The sequence below is a fragment of the Bos indicus genome, chromosome 4 (assembly GCF_029378745.1).
Source record: "Bos indicus isolate NIAB-ARS_2022 breed Sahiwal x Tharparkar chromosome 4, NIAB-ARS_B.indTharparkar_mat_pri_1.0, whole genome shotgun sequence".
Lineage (NCBI taxonomy): Eukaryota > Metazoa > Chordata > Mammalia > Artiodactyla > Bovidae > Bos > Bos indicus.
Window position 1 is genome coordinate 55,738,052 of NC_091763.1, and position 22,533 is coordinate 55,760,584.

At 39.2% G+C, this 22,533-nt stretch overlaps 1 long non-coding RNA gene across 2 annotated transcripts; it reads left to right on the forward strand.

The window, feature by feature from the left end:
* The first annotated feature begins 1,159 nt into the window (after window positions 1–1,159).
* On the forward strand, window positions 1,160–22,251 carry LOC139182624 (uncharacterized). Of its 2 annotated transcripts, none has more exons than XR_011566141.1 (3): window positions 1,160–1,254; window positions 3,545–3,674; window positions 22,125–22,251. It is a non-coding gene; the product is annotated as an uncharacterized lncRNA (long non-coding RNA). The 2 variants fall into 2 exon arrangements; XR_011566142.1 differs by lacking the exon at window positions 1,160–1,254 and adding an exon at window positions 2,096–2,187.
* The last annotated feature ends 282 nt before the right edge of the window (window positions 22,252–22,533 follow it).

The following is a 22,533-nucleotide window of genomic DNA, read 5'->3' on the forward strand; positions in this document are numbered from 1 at the left end:
TGATATCTCACCCTCACTCTTCTTTCCTCTGATCACTTACAGGTATCTCCCATTGGCCACATTTACCTGGAAGCCAAAGGGCAAAGCTGATTAGCCTGTAAGGGGCAGCTTCCCAAAGCCCAGTGTAGCAGCAAGAAAGGTAGAGGGGGGAAATGGCGATGCAACAAAAGAATTCAAGCACTTCCTGCAAACCCAAAGTTTTCATTTTACTACAGTGGCCATTATCTCCTGCCTGGATTATTTCAATGTCCTGCTAACTGGTCTCTGCCTCCAGTCTTGCCTCCTTCTTATCTATTGTTCACACAAGACAGAGTGATCTTTCTAAAAGTATAAACCTGCTTATGTCATTTCCCTAATAAAGTTATCCAGTGGCTCTCCCATTGTTCCTGGGATAAATTCCAAACCACTTACCATGTGTTTTATGAGGGCTTTGACTATCCAGCCTTGAAGATTTCTCCAGTCTCATTACTCACTGTTTTCCTGGTTACTTTCCACATAAACTGAAGGGAATTTAAGTCCTCTAATAAGTCAAGCTCACTTTCTGATCTATCTGCATGATTGTCCTTTTGCCTGAATGCTTTTTGCCACCATCTCTGCAGGTTTAGCTCAAGACTACCTCCCAAATGTCTCCTCCTCTAGGGAGTTTTCTCCATCCTCCCAGAATTAGGTCATATGTCTTCCTGGAACAGCTCCATCTGCTCCAGACATGGCACTAATACATTATTTTAATTGCCTCTTTACTTATCTATTCCCCCCTAGAGAATCTAGGCTACTTAAGCACAAAAGATTATATTGTTCATCATTGTCACCCTGCCTCCAACCCAGGCTTGGCATCATGTGGGCACCTGGGGAACATTTACTGAATGATTAAATAAACTAAGAGGAAAAAAGTCCAATCTCTTAATCAAAACTTTCAGACTTTCTGAAACCTACCTGACATTACCTAGCCACCCTCACCTTATATTTATCCTATCTCCAATATCTATTTCCCCCATTCCCACTCCCATCATGAACTCATCTGTCCAACAATCTTTCTTCTCTAGGGAGGAAATTAAAGATCCCTTTTCCTTCCCTACTCCATCTCCTAAATAATGGATTAGAATGTAGGCCTCCCATTCTATCTCCAAGGAGAAGGAATGTGATCCTTGATTACAACACAGTACAAGAAGGTAGAGTATTAAAAAGACTGAAAGACTACTCAAATATAAAGATGGTTCCTTGGGGCTTTTTTTCTTCCTTTCAAGAGACTGAAAGGTAAGGCGGGTGTCCAACCTGCCCCTCTGTTTTCGTGCAGTGAAGAAGACAAGCCTGCAAGTCCTTCCCTTCCCCCACATCACACATAGGCACTGAGGCAAATCCTCTGTCTCTTACACACTCTTCACACTCTTCTGTGTCTTGCTATCATACGGGCTCACAAAACACACTGGAGTTGTAGGTAATCTTAGAGTCCAACCTTCCAGGGCATACCACTGAGGTTTAATGCTAAGTCCTCAGATTATAATCGAGCTAACCAGGTTAGCTTACCTGGTTTCCATTGTATGAATTGCTTTCTTGGGATCTCAAGCATCAGGTACTTCATTTGAGGTAAGACTATTTTTCTGTGAACTAGAAAAATACCATCTTCTCAGTTTTTGAAGTTGTTGCTGTTTCAATTTTTTTTTTCTTTTTTTCTTTAAGTACATGGTAAAAAATTCAAAACTGTATAGTGAGGTAAGTGTCTTTTCTTCCCACATTCTGTCACCTGGGAATTAGAAGTGTCTGCTAATTATATTTTACCACTATCATATCAATCTCAGAATTGATTGAGTATTCTGGTGGCAGACAACAGGTGGGAAAACAGGCAGGTGGCCTCAGACAAATGATCACAAGCCCAGGTTTGACTTGGGGGAGAACTTTAATCTTTTTAACCCTGGAAACGTTATGAGGCTGACAGCACAGAGATAACCAGGATGCAAGGAGAGCTTGGTCAATGCCAAAGCAAAAGGCAGATCCAATTATTAGAATATGGGTATGAGGCCAAAGTTAGATTAGTCACACAGATGACGAATGATGATGGATCCCACCATGACCAGCCAACTACTCCTCACATCTCCCCAGGTCAGGAAGATGAAGTAACTTTCAGAGGCTAGAAAATCATGGCAGAAGGAAGGCAAGCACAGCAGTATGGAAACAACCATTGTTACACTGGTATACAATTTGTCTTGTCTATCACTTAAACCATGAACACCTTGAAGCTAAGTACCAAGGTTTTCCCTATATTTGTTCTCTGTAATAAACAACATTTTACCTAATTTCTGTGTACCCACTACTCGAATTATAATTTTGTCTATCAAAAAGTTTACTGTCTGAAGTAGAATGTGCTAGTCACTCAGTTCAGTTCAGTCACTCAGTTGTGTCCGACTCTTTGTGACCCCATGAATCCCAGCATGCCAGGCCTCCCTGTCCATCACCAACTCCCCGAGTTCACTCAGACTCATGTCCATCGAGTCAGTGCTGCCATCCAGCCATCTCATCCTCTGTCGTCCCCTTCTCCTCCTGCCCCCAATCCCTCCCAGCATCAGAGTCTTTTCCAATGAGTCAACTCTTCGCATGAGGTGGCCAAAGTACTGGAGTTTCAGCTTTAGCATCATTCCTTCCAAAGAAATCCCAGGGCTGATCTCCTTCAGAATGGACTGGTTGGATCTCCTTGCAGTCCAAGGGACTCTCAAGAGTCTTCTCCAACACCACAGTTCAAAAGCATCAATTTTTCGGCGCTCAGCCTTCTTCACAACCGAACTCTCAACATCCATACATGACCACAGGAAAAACCATAGCCTTGACTAGACGGACCTTTGTTACTCAGTCATGTATAACCTTTTTCGATTCCATGGACTTCTCCAGGCAAGAACACTGGAGTGGGGTGCCACTCCCTTTTCCAAGGGATCTTCCCCACCCATGGATCAAACTCAGATCTCCTGCATTTCAGGCAGATTCTTTTACCATCTGAGCCACTTCCCCCCAAAATTACAAGTGTTTCTGAAAATTAGAATGAAGCTATTTTTCTGGTATACACACCCTTTGCCTGCAAGTAGCTAGAAGCAACCAGATGCAGTTCAGTTCAGTCGCTCAGTCGTGTCTGATTCTTTGTGACCCCATGAATCACAGCATGCCAGGCCTCCCTGTCCATCACCAACTCCCCGAGTTCACTCAGACTCACGTCCATCGAGTCAGTGATGCCATCCAGCCATTTCATCCTCTGTTGTCCCCTTCTCCTCTTGCCCCCAATCCCTCCCAGCATCAGAGTCTTTTCCAATGAGTCAACTCTTCGCATGAGGTGGCCAATGTACTGGAGTTTCAGCTTCAGCATCATTCCCTCCAAAGAAATCCCAGGGCTGATCTCTCTTTGACACAAATGTCATAATCAAACTAAACTCCCCCATTTTGACCTTGAATCAAAATGTCAGCAATATGATTAACTGACTGTTTAGAGTAAAAGATAATCATTTCTGAGAGGTCCAGTATGATTAAGATCTGATTGTTCTTCACAATTTTGCATTCTTTTCAGGGGTTTTTATACACCAGAACAATTTAATATCATCCAGAGTGACATCAACCTCAATGGAACCCATTAGGCTACTTATGAAAAACCTTCCATGAAGCCTGAAATACCTGCCAAGTGTGCTGCTCAGGAAAATGTGAGTTTTAATGTCTAAATTATTAGGAGTTGAGGGCTTCCCTAGTGGCTCAGATGGTAAAGAATCCACCTGCAAGTCAGGGACCTGGATTCAACCCCTAGGTCAGGAAGATCCACTGGAGAAGGGAATGGCAACCCACTCTAGTATTCTTGCCCAGAGAATTCCATGAACAGAAGAGCCTGATGGGCTACAGTCCTTGGAGTGGCAAAGAATCAGACATAGTTAAATGACTAACACTTTCACTTTCACTTTCCTGCTGCTGCTGCTAAGTTGCTTCAGTTGTGTCCGACTCTGTGCGACCCCATAGATGGCAGCCCACCAGGCTCCCCTATCCCTGGGATTCTCCAGGCAAGAACACTGGAGTGGGTTGCCATTTCCCTCTCCAATATGAAAGTGAAAAGTGAAAGCAAAGTCGCTCAGTCGTGTCTGACTGCAGCCTACCAGGCTCCTCCATCCATGGGATTTTCTAGGCAAGAGTACTGGAATGGCTTGCCATTGCCTTCTCACTCAACTAGGAGAGAAATAAAATAACTAACACTTTTTATTATCACTTTCACTTTATAATGCTCAAAGAAACAGCCCTTCCACTGTAACCCATTACTCTCCTCTCTGCCGATTTCACTCTAGCTTCAAAGAGGCCAGGCTTGCCTCAAAAACATTAAAACCTTCCCTTTTCCCTCTCCTTGTGTATTCTTGCCTCAGATAGCTACATGGCTGACTCCCTCCAGCTCACTTCCTCAATGGTCCCTGTGTGGAGCCACCTTCTCTGACCACAGAGAAATCTATGATTTTATGGTACCTATGCTTCCTCAGGGATCAATGCAAAGAAAGAGAAAAACAATAGAATGGGAAAGACTAGAGATCTCTTCAAGAAAATTAGATAGCAAGGGAACATTTCATGCAAAGATAGGCTCAATAAAGGACAGAAATGTTAGGGACCTAACACAAGCAGAAGATACTAAGAAGTGGCAAGAATACACAGAAGAACTATACAAAAAGGATCTTCACGACCCAGATAATCATGATGGTATTATCACTCACCTAGAGCCAGACATCCTGGAATGTGAAGTCAAGTGGGCCTTAGCATCACTACGAACAAAGCTAGTGGAGGTGATGGAATTCCAGTTGAGCTATTTCAAATTCTGAAAGATGATGCTGTGAAAGTGTTGCACTCAATATGCCAGCAAATTTGGAAAACTCAGCAGTGGCCACAGGACTGGAAAAGGTCAGTTTTCATTCCAATCCCAAAGAAAAGCAATGCCAAAGAATGCTTAAACTACCACACAATTGCACTCATCTCACACGCTAATAAAGTAATGCTCAAAATTCTCCAAGCCAGGCTTCAGCAATATGTGAACTGTGAACTTCCAGATGTTCAAGCTAGTTTTAGAAAAGGCAGAGGAACCAGAGATCAAGTTGTCAACATCCACTGGATCATGGAAAAAGCAAGAGAGTTCCAGAAAAACATCTATTTCTGCTTTATTAACTATGCCAAAGCCTTTGACTGTGTAGATCACAGTAAACTGTGGAAAATTCTGAAAGAGATGGGAATACCAGACCACCTGACCTGCCTTTCGATAAACCTATAGGCAGGTCAGGAAGCAACAGTTAGAACTGGACATAGAACAACAGACTGGTTCCAAATAGGAAAAGGAGTACGTCAAGGCTGTATATTGTCACCCTGCTTATTTAACTTATATGCAGAGTACATCATGAGAAACGCTTAGTTTTCAACATTCAGAAAACTAAGATCATGGCATCTGGTCCCATCACTTCATGGCAAATAGATGGGGAAACAGTGGACACAGTGTCAGACTTTATTTTGGGGGGCTCCAAAATCACTGCAGATGGTGATTGCAGCCATGAAATTAAAAGACGCTTACTCCTGGGAAGGAAAGTTATAACCAACCTAGACAGCATATTAAAAAGCAGAGACATTACTTTGCCAACAAAGGTCCATCTAGGCAAGGCTATGGTTTTTTCAGTAGTCAGGTATGGATGTGAGAGTTGGACTGTGAAGAAAGCTGTGCACCAAAGAATTGACGCTTTTGAACTGTGGTGTTGGAGAAGACTCTTGAGAGTCCCTTGGAATGCAAGGAGATCCAACCAGTCCATCCTAAAGGAGATCAGTCCTGGGTGTTCATTGGAGGGACTGATGTTGAAGCTGAAATTCCAATACTTTGGCCACCTGATGTGTAGAGCTGACTCATTTGAAAAGACCCTGATGCTGGGAAAGATTGAGGGCAGGAGAAGTAGATGACAGAGGATGAGAGGGTTGGATGGCATCACTGACTCGATGGACATGGGTTTGAGTGAACTCTGGGAGTTGGTGATAGACAGGGAGGCCTGGCGTGCTTCGTTTCATGGGGTCATAAAGAATCAGACATGACTGAGCGACTGAACTGAACTGATGCCACTTTGTATCTATTCATTATTTACTTCTTTTGTCTAACTGAAATTTCTGTCAAGACAAGGACTTTGTTTTATCCCCCACTGTCTGTAAAAGATAGCCATTCAGGACCAGCTATATGTCAAAAACAATTTTAAAGGACATGGTTATGAAAGGAGTTTATATTATAGAAGAGTGAGAGGTAGACAATAAAAGTACACAAGTAAAACAGCATAATAGTTCAGACAGTACCCAATGATTTGAAGGAAATAAAACAAGGGAATGTGATAAAGAGTGACTAAGGGTTTTTTTCAGTCAGTTCAGTTGCTCAGTCATGTCTGACTCTTTGTGACCCCATGGTCTGCAACACGCCAGGCTTCCCAGTGCATCACCAACTCCTGGAGACTGCTCATACTCATGTCCACTGAGTCGATGATGCCATCCAACCATCTTATCCTCTGTCATCCCCTTCTCCCCCTGCCTTCAATCTTTCCCAGCATCAGGGTCTTTTCCAATGAGTCAGTTCCTCACATCAGGTGGCCAAAGTATTGGAACTTCAGCTTCAGCATTGGTCCTTCCAATGAATAATCAGGATTGATTTCCTTTAGGGTTGACCTGTTTGATCTCCTTGAAGTCCAAGGGACTCTCAAGAGTCTTCTCCAACACCACAGTTCAAAAGCATCAATTCTTCGGAGCTCAGCTTTCTTTGTAGTCTAACTCTCACATCCATACATGACTACTGGAAAAACCATAGCTTTGACCAGATGGACCTTTGTTGGCAAAGTAATGTCTCTGCTTTTTAATATGCTGTCTAGGTTGGTCATAGCTTTTCTTCCAAGGAGCAAGTGTCTTTTAATTTCATGGCTGCAGTCATCTCATTTGCAGTGATTTTGGAGCCCAGGAAACAAAGTCTGTCACTGTTTCCATTGTTTCCCCATCTATTTGCCATAATGTGATGGAACCAGATTCCATTATCTTAGTTTTCCAAATGTTGAGTTTTAAGCCATCTTTCTCACTCTCCTCTTTCACTTTCATTGAAAGGCTGTTTAGTTCTTCACTTTCTGCCTAAGGGTTGGAGGGTTAATTTAAGTGTCTGGTGGGGAAGATCTAAGGATGTAACATGATTTGAGATGAAAATTATTGACATATGAAAGAGATAACCATGAGTGGTCCTGGTGAGCACTCCAGAAACAGAAAGTGCAAAGAACTCAGATCAGGAATATCTTTGACAAAAAGAAGCATAAATTTCACTGTGTCTAGAGCTTCATGAATGACAAGACGAAATGGGAATGGCAGGCAGAGGGCAGTTCATACAGAGCATTGTAGATCATGTTGAAGCATTAGATTATCTTGCCACATATACGTAGAATAGATGATAGGTGAGCAAGAACAGAATCAGCAGGGAGGTGTATCCTGGCATTGTTACGGGAGATAACAATGACTTGGACCATGTGTAGCTAGGGAGAAGTGGAAAAATGAAGATAGTAGAGCTGGAGATAGCAGAGGTAACAAAATGCTGATGGACAGAATATATGCAGTGAAGGAAAAAGGAATCAGGGATGACTCCTACACTTTGGTCCAAACTTATTTGGTGGATGGATGGTATTTCCACTCACTAAGGCAAATATTCAGTGCTTGTCACATAATAAGTGCTTAATAGTTATTGAACATATCAATCAATACTGAGGTTCTACGTGAAATTTTGTTTGAACCAAAAACAGTTCTGATGAAAACAGAGGTTGGAAACTACTGCAATTAGAGAGATTAGAGTTGTACACACTAGCTTTAATATCATTTGGCTGAATTGGAGGCAATGGCTCTTCTATTACAATTTCCTTTAACGATGCCTCAGACAGAGTAACAATGGGTACATGCATTCAGAGCTGGCTTCTGGTATAATGAGGGTAATGGGTAGTCCTTAACAGGTTTGAAGATTATACCCTATGAAGCAAGGGCAGTTTGGTTGTGAAGAAGTTCTCAATTGTGAGAAAAATGGCTTAGTCAAATACGGTACAGATTGATGTTGATTAACAAGGAATTATAAAAACTAAAAAATCAAAGAGTGAACAGAAGTTTTAATTTCATCTAGGGAAGATGACTGTGTCCCCCAAATTATTTAAATCCTTTTTAATAAAGTAATTTGAGACCTTCTAGGCATGCCAGTTTTGTAGGAAATTAATCCCTAGAAATTAAATGGGGAATGAGAGACTTTGCAAGGTATAGCAAAGTCCTTTATTGAGGGTCCTGTAAATCATACCATAGAAGCAGTTACCTTCTTTTTATTTTTTAAATTTCTCATGTATTTTATTGAGATCTTTATTTCTCCATGTAGCTTTTGTTTGTGTGTGTTTTTTTAATCCTTTTTCAAATTCTTTCCCCATTTAGGTTATTGCAGAATATTGAGCAGAGTTCCCTGTGCTTTAACTATACTCAAGGCCACCCATGGGTCTGATTGATTGAAAAAAGTTATTGTGTTTGGAGAGATTATCCACCTTGCAGAAATGCTGGCAGAGAAGTTAGAGCAGAACCAAAAGCAAATACTTTATCTCCTGATCAGCACTGGAACTTCAGGTTGCTCAGACCTGGGTAATCTAGAACCCTGCTGGCTGACACTGACCAGGCAGCTAATAGGAACAGCGGCAGCCGCACAGCTGCCCAGGATAGAAACCTTCTGGGGCATCTGCAGTTGAAGATTATAGATGTCCACTGGTGTGTCCTCTCAGGAAAGTTAGAACTCAATTTCAGCAGGATTATGAGGTTTAATTGATTAGTGCTGCTAAAGTGTGTACTATCTTGTTGTAGAGTTTGTAGTCTTAGCTTTGTAGTTTTAGGATTGAGTTATTTTTCTCCCAAGGGAGACATGTGCAATTTTCTCAAGTGATAGCTTTAACCTAATACTTTTAGTGGTTAAAATCTTGATAGTTGAAAGTTAACGGGTTTCTAACAAGCTATTCCCAACATGTGCATAATTTGTTTTGTTTTCTTTTTCATGGTAGTCCCACCTTAAGGTTGAATTGGATAAAACAAAAGAAATACAAATTTCTTCTTCAGAATTTGGTTTCTGAGACAATATCAAGTGCCAGACTTATTGTTTAAAAACAATGGCATTTTCATTTTCATTGAAAAACACTATCATTTTCTGGCTATAAGAATTAACTATACTGAATTAAAATTCTACCACCTTGTATCTATGTAAACTCAGGCAAGTTACTTAATTTCTATTTAAGTCTTAATTTCCTAATCTATAATACAGAAATAACAATAATTGTGACTATTAAATGAGATAATGCAGAAATGAGTTAACACTTATTTGTCAGATATTTTCTGTCAGTTTATTTTTATTATTAAATGTTTTGAGAATTGGTTTTATCCTCCTACTAAATAATTAAATGTGGATATTTAATTTGAAGGACCAAACTTGAGCTCCAAAACATGAGTGAAGACAAGTATTTTAAATGATGTTTCAATTTATTTGCTGTTATAACTTTGTGTCAAATCTGTCTAGTTTATCTGGCAGAACACCAGCTAAAATAAAGTGATTACTATCCTGACAATTCTAATTATCTTTTAAAGATCCTAATGTTGGTGTTGTTTAGTGGCTAAGTCATGTCCAGCTATTTTGTGACGCCATGGACTGTAACCTCCTACGAGGCTCTGTTCATGGAATTTCCTAGGCAAGAATACTATAAAGTGAAAGTGAAAGTGAAGTCGCTCAGTCGTGTCCGACTCTGCGACCCCATGGACCGTAGCCTACCAGGCTCTGCCGTCCATGGGATTTTCCAGGCAAGAACACTGGAGTGGGCTGCCATTTCCTTCTCCAGCGGATCTTCCCACCCCAGGGATTGAACCCGGGTCTCCTGCATTGCAGACAGATGCTTTACTGTCTGAGCCACCAGGGAAGGGTTGCCAATACCTTCTCCAGGAAATCTTTCTGGATCTCCAGGAATCGAACCAGTGTTTCCTACATTGGCAGGCAGATTCTTTACTGCTGAGCCACCAGGGAACCCAAAGGTCTTAATGCACATACACATTTTCACAGAAATCTTTGAAAGCTTCAGCTTGTTAGTTAGGGAATGGCCTGTTTGACAAAAATTGGTTTTTGTCCATATTTACAGAGCGAAAGGGCACATGCTACTGTTCTGTTTTATTTGTTGAAATAACCTGGGTCAATTCCTAATTTTACTTTCTATGATAGTCTTAAAGAAGAACAGTATACTTATATTCAATTCAGTATCCTTCTCTATCCTGCCATGTGTAAGGCACTGAAAAAAAATAATTAGGTCACTAAAAAGTAAGAGAAGCAGCTGCATCTACTGTATAGCTTGTCTATACCAGAAACTGGTAGATCCTGAGAAAAAGGCTGTTTCAATAATTAAGAGAGCTTTCTCAGTCTCTAATATAAAGTAGTTTAGTGAATGAGTGAATATGTATTGAGAACACACCACTCCCCAAAAATCTAAATCTACATTTAAATCTAATAATAAAATATATTTAAAGCTATAAAATGTAGCTCTTACTTTTTTTCTTGACCCTTGAAATTGTCTTAGGCTCTACATTCAGCCACACCTAACCAGGATTGAGCCATACTCTGCCACAAACAATAGGAAATTCAGAACAATATGCTCCCTAGCAACAGTAAATTCAAAAGTTTTTATGGTAGAAAAGTAAACTTTAGTTGAGTTTGTCCTTTGGACCACTGAGCAAATTTAGAATAACAGAACCTATTTTTCTTTTGTACAAATACTTAGGAAAAAAACACAACAAACAGCTTTACAACTATAGAAATGTATGTATTAAACTTTATGTAGTATAATGCCAATATTGTAAAACAATTATCCTTCGATTAAAAGTAAAGAAAAAAATTTTTAAACTTTATGGATTATAATGAAAATAAAATTTTGAATAGCATAAATAGTAACAGTCATGGTTAATGACTTTTTTAATCAATCATGTCTCTCTTTTCACAAAACATCTTGTTCGTTATGCTAAATTAGTATATATAAACAAGCAGAGTTTTATCTGTAAAAAATAGGTGGTATATTTAGTTTTATAGATTTATATACATATATAATATGGCTGGATGGCATCACTGACTCGATGGACGTGAGTCTGAGTGAACTCCGGGAGTTGGTGATGGACTGGGAGGCCTGGCGTGCTGCGATTCATGGGGTCACAAAGAGTCGGACACGACTGAGCGACTGATCTGATCTGATCTGATAATATATATATATATATATATCAGAATCTAATCAAAATATGCTGCTTTTATTAAAAAGCAGCAAGCTAATAAATTAGCCTGCCACAAACTAACATACAAGCTACTTTCAAGTTAACAAGTTAGCCTGCCAGGTTTATGGGTATTGGTAGAAGACATGAAACCCTGGATCAGAGATAAAGGACAAGTTATTACTCAAAGCAATGGCAATAACTAGACTGTTAGCATTTGCACTGATACCCAGACCCACCATTCCCATAGCATTTAATAAAAACAGAGGTACCCTGACCTTAGGGAACACAAATCTTGTGTTTGTGAGAGTTCCTGCCCATTGCTCCAGAGAAAGATACTATCTCTATCTTCCTACTATAAACAATCCTACCCTTTCCTTTGGAGGAGACAATATCTCCATTTTCCTAACAAACATCCTTGAAAATATAGTTGAGAACAAAAAGTAGTCACTGCCTTGCTTTATAAGAGGTGCAGAAATGCAAGACTCATGAATAATTGTCTCTCAACAAATCTAAGCAGTGATTTCTGGGGAAAGAGGTTGAAAGAAGAGAGAGAATCCTCTCCTGGTGACTTTTCTGGGGCTGAGGTTAGAGGAACCCTCTTCATCCTGGGTAATCTGATGAGAGAGTTTAGTTTGGGGTGCACTTCTACTGCCACATGTGGCCTGACAAGAAGAAAATTCTAACTCCTATTCTTCCTTTTTGCCCTCTCTCAATCTCTCAGTTTCCCAGAACATATTTTAGTTGCAGTCTTGGCATCCTGAAGTCTGACTTGGAAATCAATTACCTTAGAAATAATTTACAGCGTCAAATTCCCTGACTATTCCTCTCACTGCCTCCAATCTCAACCTCCCCAAAGGCCCTATTAACCCGTAATGTATCTGATTTATAGAACATTCAGTTTCAACTGCATTTTAAATTAAATAAGCATGGCTGGCTAGCTGGAGACCATAAGCACCACTTATGCCATCTCTAGTATGGGAAAATGTGTCTTTATTAATGAACACACTTAAATGATTTTATCAGCCATGCCTCTTATTATATTGTATCTCTGTATTTAAAAATCAAGTTTTTAGCATGTTATTAAATTCACTTTTGCTAATGTCTGAAAGATGGCACTATTTTCTGTGGCAGCAAAAAAGTTATCCCAAGCCAAAAGCCTGGAGAAACAGGAGATTAAAGTTAAGTGTAAGAGCCAACATGCTGTCAAATTATTGTATTCTCTCCCTAGAGAAGTATGATGGCCAAAAAGTAGGCGGTAAAAGCAATAAATATTTTAATGATAATTCACAAAATCCTTGAAAAAGTGAATAGCTTATAATATGTCAAAGAGAAAAAATAAACAAGGAATTATAACTCTCTCACCGGACAAGGATTGTACCTCTGAGAACCTCCCTGAGTATTTCCAATTTACATTCAAATTCTCATATTTTGAAGGGCTCTTGCTATGCAATAGAACATTACCACTTGTCATCAAAATATTCTCTGTGATATTTGACTTTCAAGTTTACTTTGCTTGACTTCACCCCCATTGCACAGAGCAATAGGATCTTTTCTTATCTGCATTCCCATTTAGAACTTGTCAAACATTATCATTTTGTATCAATTCTTATTTTTTTTAAATTTATGTTCCTTTATTTCTGGTTGAAAATAATCCAATTAGTTCTATTTTTCCTGTATGAAGACATTAGACTGAAAGCAGACTAGCAACGCCAAATGTGATCTTCCCAAGCTGTAGTGAGAGGTGCATTCACTATTTCTGTGCTCTAAAAGACTGATGACATCTTTTAAAATCAAAGTAAGAATTGGGGGGGGGGGTAAATTTTTTACCTTTAACCATTCTTTATTTTTGCTCTTTTCATAGGATCTTACTTCATGTTGATCTGGGGGTAAAAGTTTTTTGGGTCACTTGTAATTAAGGTGTTCTACCTCTTGATTTACATTATGTTTAATTTTTATCTTACTTTTCACATTTCTAGGGCATATTCTTTAAATTTTACAAAATATTATTTTAAGATGTCACATTGCTAAACTATTCTAGGAGGCAATTTTGGATAAAACAGGAAAGGTCATATTAATTACACCTCAAAATTAAAAATACAAATGAATAGTATCTCCTTCTATATAGCTACCTTAGGAATTTTTGCTTTTATTCCATCAATCTTGACATTGTTTAAAACAATTTGGGGGAATCCTCTTGTGGATTTGCCTTTAGAATCTACTGCTTTATTTTAAATGAACTTAGTGGTAGTAAAACTTCATCCTTCACATGTGGACTTTAATTTTTGGATAGAGATAATTGTTATCCTAGTCTAGTATATGGGTTGATGATCAGACTGGGAAAAAACCTGGGATAAAAAGTATCTGACTATAAGGAATGAGGGTAGTGTTCTTGTCTGATTAAGCTGGCTTTGAAGACAACTTCATGAAAAACTTTTAGAAAGCTCTCGAGTTTTGCCAAGAGCAATTGGCTGTCATATGGTCAGCTCCTGTGTAGACCCTTGGTTCAGCCAGTGGTAGCAATGTATCAACAGGTCCTAAGCTCACTCAGTTCAGTTCAGTCGCTCAGTCGTGTCTGACTCTTTGCGACCTCATGGATTGCAGCACTCCAGGCCTCCCTGTCCATCACCAACTCCTGGAGTTCACTCAAACTCACATCCATCGAGTCAGTGATGCCATCAAGACATCTCATCCTCTGTCCTCCCCTTCTCCTCCTGCCCCCAGTCCCTCCCAGCATCAGAGTCTTTTCCAATGAGTCAACTCTTCGCATGAGGTGGCCAAAGTATTGGAGCTTCAGCTTTAGCATCATTCCTTCCAAAGAACACCCAGGACTGATCTCCTTTAGAATGGACTGATTGGATCTCCTTGTAGTCCAAGGGACTCTCAAGAGTCTTCTCTAACACCACAGTTCAAAAGCATCAATTCTTTGGCACTCAGCTTTCTTCACGGTCCAACTCTCACATCCATACATGACTAGTAGAAAAACCATAGCCTTGACTAGACAGACCTTTTTTTGGCTCACTCGGTTGACCATTTTACTCTAAAGGAAATGGGGAGTCACTGGAGGGTTATGAGGAGGTAAGTGCTGATATAAATAGGCATGTTTCTAAAAGAACACTCTGGATGATGCATTGAGAAGACACTGAAATGTTAAGGGTAGAAGGTGAGACAGATGTTAGAAGTCTAATTAGGAAGTTATTGCAGTAATCCAGACAAAGGATGATGGTGGCTTGAACAAAGATAGAAAACGGAAGTGATGAGAGGTGGTTGAATTTTGAATACATTTTGAAGATACAGTCAATAGGATTTCCCAATATTGGTCTGGATTGGGTCCCAGCCAGGGGCCATTTTCAACCGAAGAGGCATTTGGCAATGTCTAGAGACAGAAGAGGAGAGTGAAAAAAGCTGGCTTAAAACCCAACATTCAAAAAACTAAGCTCATGGCATCTGGTGTCATAGTTTCATGGCAAATAGATGGGGAAACAATGGAAACAGTGAGAGACTTTATTTTCTTGGGCTCCAAAATCACTGCATATGAGATGACTGCAGCCATGAAATTAAAAGACCCTTGCTCCTTGGAAGAAAAGCTATGACCAACCTAGACAGCATATTAAAAAGCAGAGACATAATTTGCTGACAAAGGTGTCCATCTAGTCAAAACTATGGCTTTTCCAGTAGTCATGTATGGATGTGAGAGTTGGACCATAAAGAAGGCTGAATGTCGAAGAACTGATGCTTTTAAACTGTGGTGTTGGAGAAGACTCTTGAGAGTCCCTTGGACTGCAAGAAGATCAAACCAGTCAATCCTAAAGGATGTCAACCCTGAATATTCATTGGAAGGACTGATGCTGAAGCTGAAGCTCCAATACTTTGGCCACCTGATTCAAAGAGGTAATTCATTAGAAAAGACCCTGATGCTGGGAAAGATTGAAGGTGGGAGGAGAAGAGGGTGAGATGGTTGGATGGCATCACCCACTCAATGGACATGACTTTGAGCAAGCTCTGGGAGGCAGTAAAGGACAGGGAAGCCTGGCGTGCTCCAGTCCATGGCTCGCCAAGAGTCAGATGCGACTGAGCAACTGAACAACAGCACAGACATCTCTGATTGTCATGACTAAAAGCATGCTGTAGGCATTTAGTGAACAGAAGTTAGGACTGATGCTAAACATTCTGCACTGCACAGGACAATTAACACAACAAAGAATTATCTAGTCCAAAATGTCAATTATGCTCTCACATGCACTTTGAGAATCATCCTGTGTTTCCCTACTATATGCTTTAGGAGAGCCCTCTGTAAGAATGTTGGCACTAAGCTAAAACTATTGTTCAAATGCCTATGGAAGAGGACAGACTCTAGCAAAATCCATTCTGCCAGTGGACCCAGACTAAATGAGAAAGAAACCTCTGCAATGAGCTCATTTTAGGAATAATGAGTAAGCCTGTTTTGAGGTGGCTTTTATTCACCACATCCAGATAAGAGGGTAACCATAGTCAGGACTTCTGCTTAGACCCCCAGCATCCAGCCTCTACAAGAACCATTGAAGTCTACATTTATGAGAGTTCTTTCTTAGTTTCCTGGCAGAGAAAGAGGAACAAACAGGGACAAAGGCTTACTTCATGAGCCCAAGTGGAGTGTGCCCTGACCAAATGCCTCAAGCTCATTATTTTAGAGGAGGGAACTGTTGACCAGAGCAAGGTGGCCACTGGACAGATTTGCCATTTTAAGAATTACTCTAGATGGATGTCCTCACTTTCTGAAGACATATCACCTTCATGATAGATGTCCAAAAATTACAACTTGGAATTTGGAGCACTACTCTATGAATGTAGTTATCCTCTTACTTTTAGAAATCTTTGGTTTGAGAAGAGAATCATCAAATCTGTAAATCCCAATTCTAGAAGGTAGAGCTAATATGTTGGAACCAATATTAAAGTAATGTGGGTGCTTCTATTATCAGTAACACATTCGGACAGACAAAGCCATAAGATTCCTGCCCTGAGTAGATAACAAAATTACACAGGCCATTCTTTTTATCCATGTAGGTATTCTTCCAGCTCTCAGACTTACAAGGTTTCATAGGCAAGCAAAACTATTATGACAGAAGAATATTTGCTAAGGAACTCCCACACATAAAATTAATTCATACTCAAAAATCTTTTTCTGCTTCACACTAGCTTTTATCCTATGCACCATTTTCATATCTTTGTCATTTTCTTATAAAAATTATGATATAATTATCAGTGAAATTGAAAATCTTACAAAAGGTGCAGGATTTCTTGAAGTCCATAAAAGTGAAATTAGAAAACAGATAAGTCATTGAGAAATAAAGATCTGATGACAAAGTAAATCCTTCAAAAGAAGCTTTGAAGAAGCCCTTGAATATTTTGTAAAAATAACTCCCTTTATGAGCATGCTGCAAAAGTCAAGTGAGAAGTGAAGAATGTCCTACTGTGCTCTTCTATAACTTGGTTAGAAAAATTAAATCCTCAAAAAGCCTTTGATTTATTTTTTGTGCATCCTAAGAATTAGCATAATAATATGCAAACTCTAACCTAGATGTTGTTAATTAGGAGTCTACTTTTATATAGACTAAAAGCTTTATTCTTCAATATAAAAATTCACAGGAATTTTCCTCTAAATTCCTTATTTCCCTGTCATTCCTACCGCTCATATTATAAACTCAATTAAACTTAAAGCTACAGTTGGCTTCTGTCTTCTCATTACAATCTGAAATGTATCCTCTGCCTCAAGACTAGTACAACTTCCTTTTCTGTTCAGTGGTTATATACTCCTAGTCATTGCCATTAGTTGTACACAACTACAAAGAACTATAGGAATACCTCAAAGTACCTCAAGAAACTCCAGAACCCATTGTAATGTCCTATTAGGTTAAGATCATTTCCTGTTTGAGAAACTTTCGATCTAAACAAATGGACTATCCTCACAGAATGCCAGAATGCCCTCTATCCAGAAAAACTTGCCAAAGTGGCAGAAGAGCTTAAAGTTGAACACTCTAAACAGATATGTCCAAGCTTTAGATGATTCTAGCTTGGTCTATAATTGGTCAACTCTCCAATTATACAGTCAAACAAAATTCCAGCTGTGTTCCAGGAGAGATTCTTCCTTTTTGAACTTTAGAGATTGACCTGGTTCCAGAATGACTTTATTACTGTTCCTTGACCCTCATAGCAATTCAGGCCCAGCTCCTGCTAAAGTCCATTTACAGACTGGGAACCTCAGGTTTAGAAGGATTAAGAAACTGTTGCAAGATCACAGACCTAATGTATTAGTGGAGCTGAAATGTGAACCACAACAACTTGATTCCAGACCCTTCCCATGTCACCATTCTGTAATACTGACGACACTGGCAAGAGCATCAGGCAAAAATAGGAACTAGTTCACTAGCATGCCACGAGAGAGAGATTTAATAAAGATGACACTCTAGTGGTGAAACTTGAATCACACTAACAGCAACTGCCTGCTACGCCTACACGGAAGATGAACTCAGCTATGAAGAAATTAACAAGTTTAAATCCCTGGAAATTCCTTCCAAAACAAAGGCTGTTACAAATCTTACATTTAAAAAAAAAAAATGCGGTCTGGTGTTTAAAGCTAGACTAAAATTAAAACAGCAAAATGAACAAACCAGCAAAAGTAATGATCCTATGTACTTATCCTAAGTCTTAAGTATCAAGCTTTGGGAGCATCAGGAAAACTTCATGCCTCTCTATATCCATCTTAAATATGCAGCAAAATAGGCAATGATGCTTTCCTACTTCCTCTCAATAGCACTGTGAGTGCAAATTAATGTTTTAAATGTCAATATTCTTTGAGAACATCAGAAAAAGGATGTCACATAATACGTAACCCATATTTAGCTCACTTTTAGCCACTTCTGCTATTTATATACTTGTTTGTACCACATTCAACTCTTTCTTGTCTGATAACCTCAAGTCATTGCTTATACTTTGTACCATGTGTATGTACAGTTACATAAAGAAGTGGATCCACCATTACTAACTTATCATTATATTATTTTCATCATTAAACAACCAAGAAGATTCCTTCAAGGAGCCAATCCATGGAAAATTGGGTCGTTTCCTTAAAGTAAAACACAACCACTTTTGTATTATATCAAAGTACATACCAATTATTTTATTCTGTTATTTTGTTTTTAATGTAACAGGACAACCATTAAGGGTTTTTTTCTTCTTTATTATTTCTATAACATTCGTGAGGCTTCTTTGGGTTATGAGCTTTTAGTAGGGGTAGTGGAGAAGGCAATGGCACCCCACTCCAGTACTCTTGCCTGGAAAACCCCATGGATGGAGGAGCCTGGTAGGCTGCTGTCCATGGGGTCACTAGGAGTCAGACACAACTGAGCGACTTCACTTTCACTTTTCACTTTCATGCATTGGAGAAGGAACTGGCAACCCACTCCATGTTCTTGCTTGGAGAATCCCAGGGACGGGGGTGCCTAGTGGGCTGCCATCTCTGGGGTCGAGAAGAGTCAGACACGACTGAAGCGACTTAGCAGCAGCAGTAGGGGTAGGGGGTTGTACATTTCACTGATTTGAAGCTTTTTTTCCTAAATATTTTTACTTATATCTCATGTACCTTAGTAGGTATCTTTTTGTTGATAATATACTAAATATGTTTCAAGATCTCCAAAACTGTTTCACTGGGTACCTTTTCTTCATATCTTTTCTTAAAGAAATACACATGAATACAGAAAAATAGAGATGTATAGATATGAATATAGCTATGTCAGAAGCATAATTATTTTAAGTTCACTTTTACAGCCAATGTTAATTGCACAGCCTCAGTTGACTATGTAAAGCCTCAATATCTTTAAAAATTATTGATTTATTTGGCTGCACTGGGTCTTAGCTGCGGCACACAGGATCTTCACTGCAGCATGAAAACTCTTAGCTGTGGCTGTGGGATCAGTTCCTTGACCAGGGGTTGAACCTGGATCCCCCTGCATTAGGAGCACAGAGTCTTAACCACTGGACCACCAGAGAAGTCCTAAACCTCAATATTTTTATTACATACAATCAAACAAGGCTTTTACAAGTAAAAATTTCTAAATTTAGAATTTCCTTTTGTGGACACAAAAGTTCCATTATAATCGTGGTTTGCAAAGGGTGGTCCCAGGACCAGAAGCATCAACATCCTCTAAGAACATTTTAGAAATGCAAATGTTTGTTCCCCAACCACTGCCCATATCTACTGAATCAGAAAGTAAAGGGTAGTATCCGGCAACCTCTGAATAAGACTTCCATGTGATTCTGATGTTCGATAGCACATCACAGAGAGTATTTATAAGGTCCTTGAAATTAAGAATGGTGTCTTTTTCATCTATATCATTCCCATGTGTGTCTAATACTATATCCTGGCACATAACAGATATTTAGTAAATATTTCCTATGTGAATAAATTTAATGTGTGATCATTTCTGTGATTTGTTTGACACTGTCTTCTCCTGACTTCTCTCTTCTTCACACTTATCATCCATAAAATTGGGGTGATAGAATAAAGAAATGTTAAGTGTGAACCGAACATGACTCTCACCAGGCTGTCACTGTTCCCCCCACATGATATTCTCACAGTGTCCAGTGTTTTAAATTCTCCATGATCTGTATTTTTTCAGAATGCTTAGAAGTATCTTGCATACCAAGCAGGAAGAAAACAAAGAAACTGCAGGATTTTGTACTGTGCAGAGCACTACATTCCACTTATATTATCACATCTTATTTCTCTGCACAGTGCAAGAGAGAAAGTCTGTCATCAAATAAACATTTAGCAGTTTCTGCAACATTGTACCCAAAATATATAGCCATAAAGAATAACAATGATATGTGAAACTGTAGATATAATTCTCTGCTCCAGAAGTAGTATTTGCCTGACCTGGAAAGTATGCAAGGAACATAGTTAATGGGTTTTTTTCTTCAAAGAAAAAAAATACCTTCATGAAGCTATCAAAAACACTGTATTTCTATTTTTCATGAAATATTTACAGATAATGACAGGTTTAGGGAAATTATGTAATCAGCAATTCCTAAATTGCTACCATTATAATTACTGTTTATTTGAAAATCCTCAGAGAAAGACAGAAGACATGTCTCCAGTTTTGTAATGATCTGAGATAGTCTCCTGCTGCTCTTCCACACACCTGGGCTAATACCAATGTAAATCAGATAATGCTAATTTGAGCATATTGATGAGGGTCAAGCGTTACTGTTCCTGTAGCTAATTTAAAAAAAAAATTTCCTCCCCTTGGCACTATTACTATCAACAGATTCTCATCCTTGCAAACACAAACATAACACTAAAGAATAGAAACCTCCATCATGCTTCTAATGTCTCATCTCTCTTATTTTAAGATCCTCTTGATTGCCATTTCTAATAGCTTTGTCTGATGTATTGTGAGAATCCTTCGATAGTATATAAACCCTTGTACTTGGGTTCTAAAAACCTGAGTTCAATCATTTAGCTACTGTTAACGGGAATCACTGCTCCTTTGAACTACAATCTCCACATCGATAAAGAAAAGATGATAGTTTGATGATAGGGACCTTTAAAGTCATTCCTAGAGCTGCTATCAAAACAAAACCAAACTTCAAAATAATCAGAATATAAATGTTGGCAAGGCTGGAGAAAAATTGAAGCCCCTTTTCTCTCTTGGTTAGAATGTAAAACAGTGCAGCTACTATGCAAAAACACTATGATAGTTCCTCAAAAAAATATAAATAATTAAAAAATAATCTAACAATTCCACTTTGAGGTATATACCTAAAAGAACTAAGAGCAGCATCTCAAGGGGTCGCAAAGAGTCGGACACGACTGAGCGACTGATCTGATCTGATCTGATTCATAATAGTCAAGAGATGGAAACAACCCAAGTGTCCATTGACAGATGAATGGATAAACAAAATGTGATATACACATATAATGGAATATTATTCAGACTTAAAAACAAAGAAAATTCTGACACAAATAAATAAATCTTGGGGACATTATGCTAAGTGAAATAAGCCAGGCATACACTCAAAAAACCCAAACAAAACAAAACACTGTATGTTATACGAAGTATCAAAAGCAATCAAACTCAGAAACAAAATGCATATTATTTCATACTTGCTACAAAATGAATGAAACTGGAAAACACTGTGCTAAGCAAAAGAAGCCAGTAACAAGAGTTCACATCCTGGTATAAAATGTTCAGAAAAAGTAAATCTATAAAGACACAAGACATTAGTGGTTGGCAACAACTGGGATGGGGGAGTCAGATGGTATGATCGAAGCATCATCGTTAAAGGTCATATTTTTTTTAGGTGATGAAAATTTTCTAAAATTAATAGTGGTAATGGCTGCACAATTCTATACTAAAAACCATTTAATTGTACACTTTAAAAAAGAAGTAGAATGGTTGTTGTCAGTTGGTAGGGGGAAGAGGAAATGGAAAGTAGTTGTTTGATGGGTATAGAGTTTCAGTTTTGAAGATCAAAAAGTTCTAGAGATTGGTTGCACAACAATGTGAACATATTTATTACTGAACTGCACCCTTAACGTAGTTAAGGAATTAGAACAACAATAAGATATCATTACACACCTATTTGGAAAAGGGAATGGCAATCCACTCCGATATTCTTGCCTGGAGAATCCAATGGACAGAGGAGCCTAGCAGGCTACAGTCCATGGGGTTGAAATGAGTCAGACATGACTGAGCAACACACACACAACCCACCCACCCACACACCTGTTAGAATGACCAAAATCTAACACTCATCTGCTCTTCTTTTGCTTCTCACAATCCCTTCCTTTCCCCCAGAATGAAGGTCTCATGAATGGAAAAACCAGCATAAGGAAGGAAACTTTCTCAAGGCTCCAAAGGCAAGCAGGGTGACAGTCAAGCTATTCTCTGAAGAGTTCAATAGACAACCAGTTGGAAGAAACGTCCCCCCCCCCCCGCCCCGCCCCCTTTCAGCCCTCTTGGCCATAAACAGAAAACTAAGGGAGTAAGTTGGACTAGTTCTCTTTCTTTCACATGTGGACTAAACTGTAAAGGAGGTCCAACTTCTCCTCAGTTGACCCTACACCTCTACCTGCCACCACCACAGCCAAAACCACCTTCTCTATGCTGGCCCCCCTTATCAGAGAGTGCCTCTCCCCTGACCAGCCCTCTCCTCACTGCTCCTAAGATTCGAGAAACAAACATTCCAGATTCTAAACGTTTTCCC